The sequence below is a fragment of the Sinohyriopsis cumingii genome, chromosome 13, assembly GCF_028554795.1.
Source record: "Sinohyriopsis cumingii isolate HCF-2022 chromosome 13, ASM2855479v2, whole genome shotgun sequence".
Classification (NCBI taxonomy): domain Eukaryota; kingdom Metazoa; phylum Mollusca; class Bivalvia; order Unionida; family Unionidae; genus Sinohyriopsis; species Sinohyriopsis cumingii.
Window position 1 is genome coordinate 49,723,623 of NC_142973.1, and position 18,034 is coordinate 49,741,656.

Below are 18,034 nucleotides of genomic sequence, written 5' to 3' on the forward strand. Positions count from 1 at the left end.
AAGAAGACAGCAATAGCAAAGCGGTATTAGGGACACCATTCGACGAAAAGAGGGAGAGGCCAAGGATAACCTTTCGGAAATCAACGGCAGAAAGGATAAAGGCAAAAACAACGACTTAAAAACTGATTTTGAGTGACATGTAAAATATTCAAGCTGTCGACATTTTATAGTTACTGAGGGAAACAACGACTACTTAAACACTCCCAGTAACGAGATGTGAAGGAAAGTTGTTGCGTTTGAACTCTAAATGGGCTTATTTTTAATCATTTATTAGTTGCATCATTATTCCTTTTTTGGTTCTATCATGAATCCTTTAGTTTTTGTATTATTAATTCTTAGTAGTTGTAGAACTAATCCTTTATTGGCTATATCATTAATCCGTTATTAGCTTATCTTCATGCTCTGTTCATTTTGCACGCTTTGTTTAGCTTATCTACATGCTGTGTTCATTTTGCACGCGTTTTTTTCTTCCGTTTCGGAAAGGAAGCAATTTAAGTAAGGATACGTATTACGTGTAAAATACGTGATACTACAAACTCATTGCATGAGTCTACTTTCATTCTTTATAAAGTTAAAACTCACATTAACACCCCATGCATTAAACATAGTATAGGCGTACACATATACTAATGTTCAGTGTACGATTAGTATGGGCATACTCATACATATATTATTTGTACGATTAGTATGAGCATATTCATACACATATTCTCTATACCATTAGTATGGGCCTATTCATACACATATTCTGTATACGATTAGTATGGGCGTATTCATACACATATTCTGTATACGATTAAGTGGACGTATTCATACACATATTCTGTATACAATTAGTGTGGGCGTATTCATCCACAGTCTATGTACAATTAGTATTGGCGTATTCTTACACATTCTGTGTACGTTTCGTAAGGGCGTATTCATATACATATTCTAAGTACGATTACTATAGGCGAATTCATACACATTCTGAGTACTATTGGTATTGGTGTATTCATAGACATTCTGTGTACAATTAGTATGGGCATGTTCATATACATTCTGTGTTGGATTAGTATGGGCATGTTCATATACATTTTCTGTGTACGATTACGTAACTCAGTACTTTTGACGTTGCAGGCATCACGTGTTTCATATTTGTAATTTTTCAAATTGATGGATGATGTATAGTTTAAGTCCGAATAAAGTTTATGTTTTATTCTGTTCTGAAATGAAGCAGTTGAAGAGTTGAAGCCAGGACATGTGAACTGTTGAACCTTTCTTGCTACTTTTTGGGACGAGAATTTGCTGTAAAGTGTTAAAACCAACCCTATTGCATTGTAAAACGTTGTTTGTAGAGCAATATGGAGTTTAAGATCCTCGAGAAGAAGAGTTTCTCGTACAGCTGCACGTTTGCGTTTTGTATGTAGAAGATAATCTCTTTTTAGCAAATAACATTCGGACGAGGTGCATTCATGGCCTAACATAAAACTTAACAAAATTAATTATTTGGCATTCTTAATACTACTGAAGGAGAACAATTTTTTACACGTTTCCAAAGTATATTTGTTATGGTCTGATATTTTTGTCTCAAGATAAGAAGATTCTAATTTATAATTAGGAAGAACAAATTGGCTTATCTTGTATTGATCAACAGACGTAACAAAACACGGCTGGATAGGATGAGAGCCCATTTTGGAAACGTTATTTGAATGCAAGATCGACAGATATGTTGGCATCATATTAAGAATGAGGAAAAATACAACAGGTAACCTTTAATTATTAGAATGTTAATTAGTAACCTAAGCCATTTAAATATTTGTGGCAGTTTACAATGATGTCTAGCAATGGGGCATCGTGCCATACACATATAGCATCATGTCCTACCTAGTCATATTATCCTGAAATTTGGCCGACCGTCCAAACCTCTTAATGCTGAGCACCAAGCGAGCCAGCTTCAAGAACCATTTTTGTAAGTTTTTCATATCACTCGGCGGGGTAAGAGTGCGGAAGCAGAAACAGGTTCTGGATTACAACCATGGAAACTCCAAGTGAAAACTGCCTCAGTAGAAAGCTATAGCGGGGGTGGGGGTAAGGGCAGGCGAGCTGGATAGATAACCCTCCGTCCAACAAAAACAAGATCGAAACAACGGGAACTTTTCCTGGAAGTGAGATTTTGTGCAATTAATTAGTTTTAATTATGCCTTGCATATACTTAGGCCAAAATTATGTGTGTTTCTTATTGCACTGGTTTTAAACTTGCGGTAGTTTTGTTAGTTTTGTATGTTTTTAAACGCACTATATATATATATATATATATATATATATATATATATATATATATATATATATATATATATATATATATATATATATATATATATATATATATATATATATTACAACGATTGTTATATAATGTACTCACACCTTGAAATACTGAGCTACTTTAGTTCAGTTAGACGCACAAATCGATTTCGAAAATTTAAAAAAAATGTTAAAAATGGTTTTGTTTCTTTAGTGCTAAATTCGCCAACGAAGAACCGGACGAAAACACACATTTTTTTTGCGGAGGGGTATAAAGTGCTCTCTACCACCATCGCTCCCCGCCCAAATGATACCAAACGACATTTCTGGATTCGCCCCTGAGCTGTCTTTAAATAATATGAAAGTCATATGCACGCGTATTGACACATCGCTCACAATGCTGTTTTCTGCACACTGAAGAGCTGCAAAAGTCAGAGGTCAGTCAGAGTAAAAAGTTTGACAGTTAAATGTCTAAATAATGCAGATCTAAGCTACATTATATACAAGTTTATGTCTTCTATAAATTGAAACCAATAGATCATTGCATTCTTTTTTTAAAGACATTTTTGTTATAAATATGAATGGACACCCCATTGAGCATATTGTCATTCGACTCCAATTGGCCTATGACCTTAAACAAACGGACATCACTCGTACAAAATTGTAATAGATGTATTATGCAGGGGGCAAAAGGTCTTTTAAACTGCACGCTGTAAATATACTCACGTCCATATACGCTTCTGTAGTGTTGTGTCCTATGGACCTGGTCGAAGGTATGGAATCTGATATTTCCACGTTGAAGGAAAGTTTGTCACACTTTCTTTCTTACGACTTTTGAACATTCCTTTTTTGCAACATATTTATTTTATTTCAGTCACGGCTTCAACCTCATTTGGATAAATTTATACCGAGAAAATATTCTAAGACACTAGGAGAGAGTCGATAATCAATTATTACACATAAAGTCTTTAACGTCAAGTTATGCAGTGTCTTTGTAATTTTCTTCCACTCCTATCTTTACTGAAGCCATCGAAACGTCACTATAACAAGGCAATCATCTTGCTGAAACAAATATTTTCAATCATAATTTGCAATCGTAAATGTCACTTCAAGGGAATTTCTACCCAAAATGTGCACAAATGATAGGCATTTCAGATCTTAGTTCTATACCGCAAAAGGATGAAACAAATATTCATTGATTTTTTTTTATCAATATCAATAATTGTTTCTATAAGAGGCTTTTCTTGTAAAACGAACGTTGTAAGGATGCGCTTGGTTTAGGGAAGTCTCGTTAATAAAACAATTTTTAAAAAACTAAAGCACCCTCGAACAGGACAAATCACTCAGCAGATAAGGGTTACATAAACATGTTGTCATCATAGGTCTATACTAAATTCAACTCAGAAAATGAAACGTTGAGGATCTAAATAAAACATAAATGGTCTTACCATTTTCTAAAACTTCAAGATAGACGATGTTCTATGCAATGTAACATTTACGTGTTATCATCTAATCCGAGTGATAAAAGGTTGGTGTTCAAAATCATACGTGGACATTAGCCTAGGAAATATTCGAGTTATCGGGGGAAATTAAATTATTCTTATATAAGTGACATTGCTAAATCCTGATTAAACGGACGTAGTCATTCAGAGAGAGACACACACACACACACACACACACACACACACACAGAGAGAGATAGACAAAGAATATAAAACATATGGAGAATAACAGTCCATTAAAGTGCATTGGATCCAGCAAGGTCTAAACAAACAAACCATAATGACGTACGAAAATATTGAGAGAAGGTAAAGGTTGATCGGATACCATTTATCATAACCTAACATCCGGACAATCCCAAAGTAGGTAAAATCATGCGGAAACACTGGCCGATCGTGGAATCGTGTGACATAGTAAAGTTTATCCTCCCTAAAAAACCATTTGTAGACCGGAGACCGAAAAACCTGAAAGACGTCCAAGTCAGGTCGAAGCTAACGCCAATCACTAACCGAGACCACCCTAGTAAATATGGTCACTGTGGCGATAACGGATGCAAAAACTGTCAACACATAATAAAAATCAGCACATTTGCTAGCACAGCGACTAGCAAAAAACGTATCATGCATGGTCCTAACTGGATTTGCATATAAAGAGAATATAATTTATCTCATCAAACGTAAGACCTGTAGTCTTCAGAATGTTGGAGAAACTGAAAAGTTACACAAAAGGATAAATCTTCATATATGTGATTGGATGACAATGAAGCTGTACATAAGGCCACACGCAAACAAAATCATCATCATTTTGCAGCCGGCGCATTTTCATTCAAATAATTCTTTCAATTTGCTTATTAGTCACACAAAAGCACACCATTACTACTAAAACAATTAAACATCCGGGATATAATTTGAGGTTGCGCAAATTTACATTAAGCAAACCGATAGCGATGTGGCTCGTCGATTTCTAGTCAATATTTAGGTCTCACTGGATAGTTTCATATTTTGACACCCCCTAATAATCATTAGCCTAGCATTAGATTTACTTTGCATTAGGCTTGATAATGGGTTGGTTTGTTTGGTGACTGCCTGTCACAGTTAGACTAGCGTTGGAGATCAAATGTGCAACTTGAGCTGCAAATAAACAGCCTACTTGGCTTACGTATTTACGTATGTCTGCTACAGAGGTAAATATCTAAAACTCGAGATGGTTGAGGGGTGATGAAAAATACGATAATTTGTTATAGTACTAGTGAACTTTATTAATGCATGGGGCACATACTGATTCTTTTAGCTGCCTTGTCACAGGAAAATATTCAAAATAACTCTTTGCTATCAAAAATGAATGTAAAAATGGGTTGGTGGCAGTGTTGGTTCAGTATAAAAGCCACCAGTTGTATAAGGGATTAACCTGGTTGCCACATTCAAAATCTCACGTGCATGCTTTCAACAAAAATCATTAGTTTGTCTTTATTTGTATCTTCAGTGTAAAATTATTTTCATTTTTCTGCAATAGGTCTTAGTCGGATGAAAATTCACCAGATAAACTGTCCAGTGAGACTTTAAGAACCGGTATCATTTTTTCAGTCTTGTCAAATGTGATTCACTGTGCCACAGATCATTTACTTATTACATCCATGACTTGAATCTGACATAGATATTCCAAACATACACTTCCTATAGATTTGATAGCACTTAATCATAGTAGAAGAAGGGAGTTAACTCAACACTGTTAGAGTTACCAGGTATTGCTTCTGATCCATTCTGCTAATGAACAACAACAGCCGTATAAGTTTCATGCAAGGTGATTTAATTGAAGTATTTCACATACCTATTCTGTTTATTAATATTTTCAGTACATACTAAGTATATTTTTCTACTTTAATGATGAGTGCCTTAATTTAATGCTTTTGCATACATATCTACTCATGATGTACTGCTTCAATACATAGATTTCATCTTATTTACATAAATTTAAGTTATAATGACCTATACATAAGCAGTTCAGGGTTTTATTTTGTTGTAGGCCTCAAGGTATATGGGAGCACACCAGCCTAAGTGATATTGCTAGCCAGGGAAACATCAAAGGTTTCCTTGGGAGTCAGCCGCGCCAATTGTTGTGGAGCTTTCACAGGAACAAATATATCTGCATCAGCTTCATTGGAGTTTTTGGTGAGATATGTGAAATGGATGTCGCTTTTTACATTGTTATTTCTCCTCCCCTTTTTTACTTTGCATGATTTTCTGTTTGCTTTAGATTTAATTCTATGCGGGTTACAATCACTAGAAAAAAATTCTCTAAATAGCAGCAGGTTCAGCAATAATATGTCCTGGCCATTGTGAAAATCATGCGAAGGTGACATTCTTAGTGTTCTTAAAATACATTATCCATAAATATTGTTTTCTCAGCAGACGTGATGAATCTGGGTATAGAATTTCATTGTTTAAATTTCCCAAATGATGTGGTTCAGTTTACAAAGATTGGTCGATATATTTTGTGTTACCTGATGAGTTGCCTCCCTTACAGTTTACCTCAGATTTCTCTATTTTAGTAAAGATTTGACCTTCTTCATTAAACCACTGAGATAGTTCTGGTCAGTTTATATATGCTGTGCATCGTTCATATTTTGTTAAGTACTTGGCATGAACATTTTGCAGTTATTTTACAAGAGAATCAGCTTGGCTTCTTTTACATCGTTCATTTACTACATTTTGAGATTTCATAAATAATACTATTTTTGCTGTGATATATCACTGATAACACTACATGATATATTAGCTGTGAAAAATGATGACACTGACTTCTTATAAGGAAACTGTATGTTTAAGTGTGCAAAGTAAAATGAAAGTATGAAGGTGTCTCATGGCTTTTGATCTATATCATGGCTCTCGATCATCGACAACTGCCATACATCGTAGGAAACAGAGATTGTGAATTTTACACATGTTGAGGTTGTATTTTATTCAGAATTGTCCAAAGTTTTGAAACTGAGAAGCGTTTCCCCTAATCCGACTGGCATGTAAATTCTTAAGGTCTCACTGGATAGTTTCGTATTTTGACACCTCTCTAATTTTTAAGGTAGAAGGCATGAACCTAATTATCATAAGCCAGAAGTTATAAATTCACACAGAAGCTAAATCTGTAATTTGGTTTAGATTTACTTTGAGTTTGGCTGGAAAGTGGGTTGGCTTGTTTAGTGACTGCCTGTCACAGTTAGACTAGCATTGGAGATCAATGCATAACTTGGGCTGCAAATGAACAGTCTACTTGGCCTACGTATTTACGTATGTCTGCTACAGAGGTAAATATCTAAAAATCGAGATGGTTGATGGGTGATGAAAAGTATGATAATTTGTTATAGTACTAGTGAAAAATGTATTAATGCATAGGGCACATACTGATTCTTTTAGCTGCCTTGTCACAGGAAAATATTCAAAATAGCTCTTTGCTGTCAAAAATGAATGTTAAGAAGAGGGGTTGGTGGCAGTGTTGGTTCAGTATAAAAGCCACCAGTTGTATAAGGGATTAACCTGGTTGCCACGTTCAAAATCTCACATGCACGCTTTCAACAGAAATCATTAGTTTGTTTTTATTTGTATATTCAGTGTATAATTATTTTCATTTTTCTGCAATAGGTCATTGTCGGATGAAAATTCGCCAGATAAACTGTCCAGTGAGACATTTGAAATGAATACAAACTTAAGATGAATCTACCTTTAGCGGATGAAGATTTGTTTACATAGTTCATTTCTTCAAATGCTTTGGTGTTACTTATGATTTTTAATGTTTTTTGTAACCGGGACTTTTTTCGTTTACCAATGGTTTTTGTAGCCGGGACATTTGCGTATGCCAATGGTTTCTGTTGTCGGGACTTTTTACTATCCGTTTATAAAGCATCCAGCGAACCACATGTTGATTCTAAACTCATTTCTCATGCTGACTCTTGTAGATATCCTTTTGTATACATTTTGAAAAAGAATATTTTTAAAAAAAAAATTTATATATATTTCTTACACTAAACTACATAGATTTTTTTTGACGTTTTAGCAAATTATATAATGACTGACGATGAAGCAAAAATAATTTTTAGTATAGTTTAGTAAAACTTAGTATACAAGAAACATGTTTTGAGTACTGTATTAAAAATTTGCTGTTATTGTTTTGTTTTGCTTTTTTTAAATCTCATATTGCAGTCAGAGTGTACCAAAAGTCTTTCAATTTGTGCTTTACTTTTCAGCTCCGCTTTCTGAACTATTTATAGATAATTTGGCATGAAATAATTTTGACATGTAAACTTCTTATTTTACAACTATTCATAAATATTTCGTGTTTTTTTAGAATAATCCTATTCGTGACGAAGTCTCTGATTGGTCACTTTTTATCCTTGCATGCGACTCATCGATGACGTTTGCCTATAACTGAATATAACAATTACTCATTACAAGAAACCGCATTTTTTGTCATCGTCATTACTCTTTCGTGAGTTCAGAATGCTAACATCACCCACACAAAAATAATTGTCGGTAATTGATATATTTTGGTTGTCTTTTCCAAAATAATTATCCAGATGATCATCAAAGATTGAAATATGAAACCATACCTGCATTAGCTGAACTATCAGTATGTAATTATGCCTGGCTTGTTACTATCATACTCAAGTATGACGGAACAGATGAGTCCTAACGGATTGAATTTTTTACCTTAAAATAATACATGAAAATATTTATAGCAGAGAAACTAAAGGTAGATCCATTGTATAGATTAGATTATAATTATTAAATATTATTTTATACTTTTTAAGTAAAGATGTAAAATGAGTCCAAATTAAGGTAGATAATATTCCAAAGTGTTTATTATCTTGACATTCTGTTATTTTTTGTATATATTAATGTGCTTATAGCGGATCAAAATAGAGATAGCAATACCGTTGAATTATATGTCTCAAAGTCAGAGCCAAGGCGTGTTTTTTGAACGGTATGTCTGTCAGTTTTTTTGTTGTCAACATATCTTTATCTTTCTTCTTGCCATACCTTTCAATGATGAAACTATGGATGGAATAGTTTCAAATTGGATTCAATAGTATGTCCTAATAAAGCAAGTTCTATTCAAATCGGATTCAATAGTATGTCCTAATAAAGCAAGTTTTATTCAAACTGGATTCAATAGCATGTCCTAATAAAGCAAATTATATTCAAATCAGATTGAACAGTTTGTCCTAATAAAGCAAGTTCTACTCAAATTGGATGCAATAGCATGTCCTAATAAAGCAAATTATATTCAAATCAGATTGAACAGTTTGTCCTAATAAAGCAAGTTCTATTCAAACTGGATTCAATAGCATGTCCTAATAAAGCAAATTATATTCAAATCAGATTGAACAGTTTGTCCTAATAAAGCAAGTTCTATTCAAACTGGATTCAATAGCATGCCCTAATAAAGCAAATTATATTCAAATCAGACTGAACACTTTGTCCTAATAAAGCAAGTTCTATTCAAACTGGATTCAATAGCATGTTCAAACTGGATTCAATAGCATGTCCTAATAAAGCAAATTATATTCAAATCAGATTGAACACTTTGTCCTAATAAAACAAACTCTATTCAAACTGGATTCAATAGCATGTCATAATAAAGCAAATTATATTTTAATCGGATTAAAGAGTATATAATAATAGAACAGGTTCTATTCAAATCGGATTAAATAGTATGTCCTAATAAAACAAATTATATTCAAATCGGATTCACGAATATGTCTAACAAAGAAAATTATATTCAAATCGGATTCACAAATGCGTCATAATAAAGCAAATTATATTCAAATCAGATTCAAGAGTAGGTCCTAATAAAGCAAGTTGTACACACATCGGATTCACGAGTAGGTCCTAATAGAACAAGTCCTGGACTATGATAAGTGGTTTATTGTCCATCCCATAATATTCTAATCTTTCGTAATACATTTATATTATGCTACAACAATGAATAATGGGGGCATAGGGGTTCACAAGCAACATGTATAGCGTTAATAAGCAATATGTATTGAGGCTTTCAAGTCATATGTATTGGGGTATACATGTACACTAACACCTTTATCACTTGCTTTCAAATCCTCTGTATGCACAATATGCTGTTCATGCTGATATATTTTCTATCACTGAATCTCTGGATCATATCAACAGCGAGAACAATCTTATTGTCATAAGGAGGGTTTAGAAGTTGGAAGGACTTTGTAGATCGTTCGTTATAACAAGCACAACGTCTTATGAAAAGGACAATCGCCACACGAATTCCAATCAAAGGCAGCTTGTAAAATGTAAGGCTTTATGATTCGAGAGAGCTGATGTCCAATTTAACAAGCAGGCGTACATGCTTGAGTGTGAAAGTTGCTTTAACGATAAATGAGATTGTTTGAAACTTCTCGACATTTGTTAATTACGTTAAACTTTTTAGTTGCTGGCATTCAATTGCCTCTACACAAGAGTTGAGTGCAATCAAGTTTCAACTCTCTAGATGAGAATCGCTTGAGCATGCCATGGGAGTTTCATGTCATCCGATATTAGAACTGGGAAATAGGTCCCAACTATGAAGGTCAAAGGCCCGGATTTAACACCTCATTATTGCTGAGGACGATCACACAGTTGCATGTCCAAAAAACACAATACTTGTTGAGTCCTTCTTAGTCTTGGTGAAAGCAGTCAGAGTTAACACTTGCATTTTGTTGTCTATGCGATCGTGCATGAATTTTACAACTAAGGAAGCCATAACTAGCAATATCATATGTGCACTAGCCTATATCGATTGATGTCTCAGAGATGTCGGCACGCGCGCGTTCTTAGACTATGCAAAGTGACTATTATAGTATTGCTGGTATGTTTCAACTTTGATTTTAAAATGTAAGAGCATAGAGCTTGACGATTTCGAACCATGAATAAGTCCAGAGAACAATTTATTGATTAATACTGACTTTACGAGATATTTTTTGTGTTCCTTGGTTCCGTTAAGAGATGATTTATGCCTACAACACTGGAAGATAATGGCGGCCACTTCAGAGCACTTCCTGTGCCACTTGCTATAAATTATAAACTACTTTGCTGTACGTGTTTGCGTAATCTATATAACTCGCTTGGCGACTTCCAGTTAAACATATCATAATTAAGCGTGCTGAAGTTTAAGAAAATGCGTTCATCCTCATTATTAAATCCAAGTCGAAAAAATGGTCTCGCATATTTGTTTATTTATCAGGTTGTTAAATGAAGACTTTAACGGGGAATCGATTTGTGAAACGCGCATTCACACCATTAACCCAAAAACGAGATAACGCGTGGTTTCAAAACGAGATAACGCGTGGTTTCAAAACGAGATAACGCGTGGGTGCAATTAATGTTACCGTAATTTCTTTGCTTTCTTTCGAGAACGATTTAGTATTACCATGGCCTGAACATACCGACGCGTAAGTGTCCCAGTCTTTGGTAATAGCAAAAGCACAAAATAATCACCTAACCAAAACTTGTTAGAAATAAGATGAACAACCGAATTCATGTTGCAAACTCGCATGTTTCGTTTTATTTTATAGATGAAATATGATTTCACTGGCAGCTAATAGTCTTTTTGTCATCTGTAAGAAGACTGATTAATCACAGTTCTTTAAACGATTTCGAGAATAAATCTTCGTGGGTAGACAACAGTAACTTTCAAACGGAAGATGAACTTAATACTGTCGTGTAGGTCACCGGTACGTGTCTTGCAGATAAGACATAGGAATTATACTGTAATGACGATACAGTAAAGACTGTTTGCCAGTTTAGAATATGTGGTTCACTTCTAAATTTCGCAGTACAGATTTCAAATATTACTAACCAAAGAGGCGAAAATAGCTTTTCTGTGGTGTTTGTTGTTTGGTTGTTGGATAGGGGTGTGAGGGCATCAGAATTACCAGGTTTTTATTTTTTTCTTCTTCTTAAATTGGCGTTAAATTAATCCTTTTTTGCAGGAAACTGCACATTTTTCAAAACATGCAGTAATTCAGCTGTATTTTTCAAATAGATATCAATGAAAGTAGTTATTTCTGATAGAAAATTAAAATGCATGATCAGACGATTATACCAAGACGGCGTAGAGAGCTGTCGAAGCACAGATGATAGACTCGTAATCCGAGGGTAGTGGGTTAGAGACGCGGCCGACCCTCTGGTCGTTTGCCTCGACATGTCCTTGAGAAAGACAGTGACTCAACCATGTCATTAACACAAAAAAACCCAACATTTTTTAAAAAAAGTTCCCATTTGAACTTCGATAAAGCGACACAGACACACATTTTTGACAAGAACCGGTATATGGTTAGATGAAATTAAAGAAAGCTTTGGATTGGACGATTCTCCAGGTATAAAAGTATGCGCTTAAGAAACTAATATCTTTTACGCGGAATTCAAACATATTACAATATAACCCGTCGCTGACACAGTTTTACTTGTTTAATATTTGTTAAAGTTCGACATATACAATGTTTTCCAACTTAGTGACATGATTTTTGATTAATTTAAAGAAGGTTTACTGATATCCCATTGATCATTTAAAATGCCACTCTATTGTACATGATTTTTTCGGTGACAATCTCTCAGAATAACATTTAAAAATGTTATAATATCTTTCTGCGCATCCCGATACATTAGATCATTTGGTGTCTTTCAGTTTTCAAAATGTAACGTTAATATAAAAATAAAACAATGCTACAAAACTCTCGTGTCCTAGTGGTTAGAGCGTCTGCTTCTGATGCGGAATGTCGTGGGTTCGAACCCCGGCCGAGTCATACCAAAGACTTATATAATGGTTTAAACTGTTCCTATCGGTGAATTCGTTATTTAAGATCAATGAACGTGGGCTAAGCAAATTCAAGCTAGTCTTAAGCCAGCTTCAATTAGGCAAATTCGTTTGATCTGCATACATACATACATACATACATACATACATACATACATACACCGCTTCGGTTGCTTAATGGTCGGATGCGGGAGGTCGTAGGTTCGAACCCAGGCCGAGTCATTCCAAAACTTTAAAAAATGGTACAAGGATCTTCCTCGCGTGAAGCTCAGAATTAAGAAGTTAGTGTTTGGAGTGGTCGGCTTGGTGTCACCATAATTTGACTGGGTGGGACATCATGCGGCATGGTGCCCCAGTACTATACATCACTATGAACTGTCACACTGCAGACATCGTAGCGGTATGATTGAAAATATGTTAAAGCTATGTTAAAAATCCAAATCACACACACACACACACACACACACACAAATCCTATAGCATAGACAAAGTGTGCACACATAATGTTTATGCACGTGGTTTTATCTTTCTTTTTTCATTTACTACATTGGATTACTTAATTACTATGAGATTTGTTTTATTTATCTAATCTACACCAAATCACTGACATGGAATCATATTGGCCAATTATATTTTACTACTGCTAAGTTTATTTTGGTGGGGGGGGGGGAATAATGATTTTCTCTTCAGAGGTTACTTGCGTTCAAGTAAGAAAGTATGTTTGTTCATCCCTTAAGTTTGAAAATACCCTCAAGTTATTTTCTATCTTAGTAATATGTCTAACTTTATAGAGCACTCTTCCGATTGTAAAGAAAAACAAAACAAAACAACAGCAACAACAACAACAAAACACCTCCCCCCCAAATGGATGATATAAACGAATAGTAACACCATGTTTTAGTTCGAACACATAACAATTACTGAATTGCTCCAGCTAAATGCTATCATATATGTTTTTATATTTTAGCCAGGTTTGGGAGAAGAAGTCCAACATGTTTACCCCTTTATGCCGACACATTACCATTAACATCCACCTTTTCCTTTGGTTCTATAAATGCTTGTGTGTGTGTTTGTGTGTTTGTGTGTGTGTGTGTGTGTGTGGATTCATGGCATTGGCATAAAAGGCATGCAAAATAAAAATAGAACCATCAAGAAAGCAAATTCTTTAAAACATAATGTCGAATTCTCGATAAAACCCGCACTCTTGTACAAAATATAAAACCTTCTCGACCGGAACAGCTTCAGTGTACCCATTCCAGGGCAACATCATTGCCCATATTAGTAGTTATTTTACGACATGCTGCAGGGCGCACGAATCGTATTGTACACCCTCGATCCCGTCTACTGGAAGTAGGCAATTAGAGAAATGAGGTCGATCGACTCCTGGGAATGCCTCATAAGGTTAGAATCATGGATTTCAGGAACTTCTTAACTTTTCACACATTACTATGATTGTGATGCTATATTAATAAATAAATAATTAAGAAAACACATATACAGTGACATATATTTTTTTATTTTTGCTGAGCAGGTTCACGTTGTTTTGAGAGATTAGTAATGGACGAGACTAATACACATTTTGCATTGCAACACAGCAAGGACGAGCACAGTAGGGTTCACATTGTACAGACCATTGTATACTTGCCTTCTTAGCATGGAGTTTGTCAGTGATAAGTACATACTTCAAGCTGATGGGGACTTCAGCGCACGAACCTAATGTTCTTGCTGAATAGATTTGAAGATATCTGAGTCTAAAATTAAACACTGATCTTGCACAATAGTACGTAAAGATAGCTTTCGAATGTTTAAATGAACATTATTCTAAACTTGACAGTCATGGATGTGTAAATATTATCAATTGTTGTAACGAAATTGTACTGTTTCTTCACGAGGTTTGATTTCTTCTATTTCTTTGCAGAATTGTTCCGTCGAAAGGATACGAAAGGGGCAGGTAATGTCAGATTTTGTCATTAGTCGGCTAGAACTCCATGCATATATAAACATAGAATGCGAATGCCTTACGGTAGTTACCAAGCCATAGACCAAACTTCATAACGTTCCGGTGTCTTTCAAAACTGATCACTTCGATATAGGCATTATGGGATTAACGGCTACTTGCAAGATTCGTTTACCTCCAGAAAAGAAGAGCTTGACACCGTGCAAAACTACGCACTTTCTAAACTGAAGATTTTACAACTGAAGTGCCTCAACAAGTTTGTGCTAATCTCCGTTTTTCAAAAGCACATGTTAGCACGTTGTTTCTTAACGATTTTATTTATTTTAAATTACATTCAATTCATTAGATTGAAATCAGCAAGTCATGATAATAAACAAAGTTATTGGGCCAAGTATTTGGAACGATTTTGGTACTGTTAACATACAGACATATGTCATCCGAGTTGGTCGGCGTAGGATAATATCCAAAATTGGATAGTAAATCGTCAAATAGTAGCGAGGCTTATTTAGCGGCGTACGTAGAGTTATGATGCACATAGAGAGGACAATTTTATAAACAGCAGCAAATAATACAAAAGCAAACAAAACACAAGGTGTGTGTGTGTGTGTGTGTGTGTGTGTGTGATTTGGATTTTTAGCGTAGCTTTAACAATTTTTCAGTCATATCGCTGCAGTGTGGCAGTTTATAGTGATGTATAGAACTAAATCATCATGCCGCAGGCATGTAGCACGATGTCCCTCCCAGTCACATTATCCTGACACCAGGCCGACCAGTCCTAACACTAACCTCTTAATGCTGAACGCCTAGCGAGGCAGCTGTTCGTAGTATAAAGGTCTTTGGTATGACTCGGCCGGGGTTCGACCCCACGACCTCCCGCATCCGACCACTAGGTCACTGGAGCGGTTCTCTGTAAAAGGTAGCATTCTGTATATGAGTTTACACGTACTATGAAAATAACTCTTTTATCATTCGGTTATACAAAAATAACATTGAATAAACACATTACAGTTAAAGTATTCCAATATGCTGAGATCTTCAGTACACTAATCAAACACAGACTTTTATTTTTTCAAACCATACACTAATGCCCGCATGATTTTTTACACTTACTAAACGTAATGTACATGAATAGACGTGACTATTGCATTTTATTATGCGCAATACAAGAAATTAACTGACCACTATTTGGAATGTATATGAGTTATGCGTAAAGAACAACAAAACCTTGGATTCACACGAATATAGGAATTGAACTGACCACTTCCCCAAGCAATACAACTAGATACCTTGTCCACGATGACTACCTTACCGATACCCTTGCAATTATGATATTGAAATCGTTTGTTGTGATGTTAGTCATCATAACGAATAATGTCGAAGCATTAACATAAATTTCAGATAATGAACTTGTGCAGTGCTTTTAAAAACTTAAATGAGATTATAAATATCAAGAAGCTTACATATTCAAATCTGCCCCATATGTCCTCCAGCAAATCTGAAGCATGCAAAGTGTCTCATCAACAGGCACGAATTGTTATTAATTCTTTCCTGCAGGTTAGAATATGGAAATCGTTGCGGTTGTCTTTAAAGTTTTAATATATACAGCGTACAAGAAGCACGGGACCCATATATGCGAATAATGTTTATGGAGTTCGATCGAAATGTATGTATGTATGTCTGTATGTATGTATGTATGTATGTATGTATGTATGTATGTATGTATGCATGCATGCATGCATGCATGTATGTATGTATGTATGTATGTATGTATGTATGAATGTATGTATGTATGTATGTATGTATGTATGTATGTAGATCAAATAAATTTGCATAATTGGATCTGACTTAAGACTAGCTTTAATTTGCTTAACCCACGTTCATTGATAACGAATTCATCCAATAGGAATAGCTTAAACCATTCTAATGCTACCCAAATATATTGCTCTATTAACTAAAGTGTATAAAAATGACGTAGAAGGTAGAATTAAACATTTATTCTTGACTGGGTCTCGAGCGCTAACTACAGATAGGTTTTGACATATTCCGTCTGTAATCGCTTATAAGACGATTCCACCTGCAAGCTGCACATACTCTTAGGAGTAATCAGCAGAAGAAAAAAAACCACACAATATAGACCATGATCTGCAGGAATATTATGCCTTGGCAGATCAGCATCTTGGGGGTGGGGTTTGCGGTTTGTCTCGACTTATAAGCGAGTACAAACGGTAGCTGATCGCTATATTGAACCGATAAACTTACCTCAAACTAAATCAGGTTTGCATTGCTTTATAAGCTTCCTCCATTTTTTACCTTTGTTATGCTTCTTCATTTTCCCTATTTACCTATTATCCGTGAAAGAGAGAAATCTGGTCTTGACCAGACATACTACGTAAAAAGCATACACCAAACACTTCAATGCCTTTGTTATACGAGAATGTTAGAATACATAGTAAATTAAAATGGATAAAGAGTTGCTATTGGGATACAAGTCATGAAACGTATGCATTGAAAGAGATCCTCCATCAAAATTCATGCCAATTATATAGTAATATCTGATATGTATATTTTATCATTTTAAAGATAAAAATCACATTTACAGATTACCGTCAGTTTGGAACAAGGCATGCAGAGTATGGTAGTATTTTATTTTGGTGAGTGTTAAAAGTTTTATTTTACAGCAATTTAAATTGCTCGAATCTATATATTATCCATCGTGCTGATGAATGAATTCTTTAAATTATGAATACAAACACATTCCTTAGCATCACAATTAATAAAATTATGCATTTTAATGTTTTTCAAGTATTCATTGTATACACGTTGCAAGGGCTTCATATTCCCAAAAATCCAGCGTTTCATACAGTGTTCATAAAAGTGTTTCTCTTAAAAAATGTAAATCTTGAAAACATTGCACAAAACTTTAATAAGGTTCCCTCATTTTAATGAAACTGGTGGTATTATTTTATTTATATGTCCTTCGTTACGTTGCATGTATTTTTGTAAGGAAATATTTCTTACATATCACATAATGGAACTGAAAAATAAAAATAGCAATTAAAGAAACACTTACCTTGAAATTATAATACGAAATGTTGCTATGTCGCGGAAATAACTTTTGTCCGTTTCAAATTTCAAGTCCTACCTTCCATGCGAAAAGTTCTCTGTAAAATTACTACAGTTGCAGAGAGACCGTGAGAAGATAATGGTAAATATGCTGTGGAAATTTAAAGCCGGTGATTGGAGAATACTTTCTCTGGGGACATCTATTGGCGAATACTTTATTTGAAGCATTCTCATCTAATTAATATAAAGGGGTGGTCGGAATCAATAGGAAAATAACCTTTTCACCCAATCGGAAAGCAGAACGCCTTCCACGCACAAAGACATACGCGCACTGTGGCCAATGAGCCTACGCAATGCAAATGGATCCTGTAACCCTTTGCAAAGTCAATTCATACAACTTTGAAATAATCATTTGGACGA

General features: G+C 34.9%; 1 protein-coding gene across 3 annotated transcripts in view; it reads right to left on the reverse strand.

The window, feature by feature from the left end:
- LOC149785521 (uncharacterized) overlaps window positions 1-17,806 on the reverse strand; it is a 61,706-nt gene extending 43,900 nt beyond the window's left edge. For all 3 annotated transcript variants that reach the window (XM_089979323.1, XM_089979324.1, XM_089979322.1), the window contains exon 1: window positions 17,622-17,806. The gene's annotated coding sequence lies outside the window, so the exon portion shown is untranslated. The remainder of the gene's footprint in view (window positions 1-17,621) is intronic.
- Between the last annotated feature and the right edge of the window lie 228 nt (window positions 17,807-18,034).